Genomic DNA, 787 nt, shown 5'->3' on the forward strand with positions numbered 1-787 from the left:
TCGGAGTCTTCGTCCAGTCTATGCTGAAGTTCGTAGACTTCTCTCCAAAATACTTCGACCTCCTTTGGTTTGGGTGGGTGTTCGACAGTAACTGGAGGGTATTGGAAGAGTCGGGATGGGTTAGAGAGAAACTGTTGATTTTCTCTGACGCACCTCTCCGTCCGCTCTAGACTTCTCTTAGCGTCAGATAGTATTCGTATTCTCTCAAAAGTATTCTGCCTGATGGTCAGCAGCTTTGACTTGTTAAGTGTATGATAACGGATCCGGAGTTTGCGCGCCAACTTTTGAACCTTGCCGGTAATATTCCTGCTATATGTGATGTAGTCAATCACACATTGAATGCGGGACGCGTACTCTCTTGCCCAGCCTATCTTTAGGGCAAGTTGATGCATTCGTCTTTTGGTCTTATGATCAGCCGTTGGTTTTGTTTTACGGTTCACATCGGCCAAAGCTCTCGCTGCATTATACACACAATAATTGATAGCCCAGAGGTCGGATTCACCAGAATAATGTCCAAGAAGTTCGTCATACATTTCAGCCAGATCTTTAGGCTTGAGAGAAACCTGGGTGTTGATGTTTCTCCGGGTCGTAAAGCATCGCTCTTCATCTATTGGATGTCTGCCCGCGGTTGGTCTTAGTGTCGCCTCTCTTTTCTTTGTTGCCGGCTTGTTCTAGTTGTGATAGTGTAGGCGTTCCGCTTACATAGCCCCTTTTACGGAGTAGTTCAGCATGGTTTCGCAGACGTTGCTGCGAAAAGTGCGATAGCTCCGGGTGTTTCTTGCACCAC

Source organism: Belonocnema kinseyi, chromosome 4, assembly GCF_010883055.1.
Source record: "Belonocnema kinseyi isolate 2016_QV_RU_SX_M_011 chromosome 4, B_treatae_v1, whole genome shotgun sequence".
NCBI lineage: Eukaryota > Metazoa > Arthropoda > Insecta > Hymenoptera > Cynipidae > Belonocnema > Belonocnema kinseyi.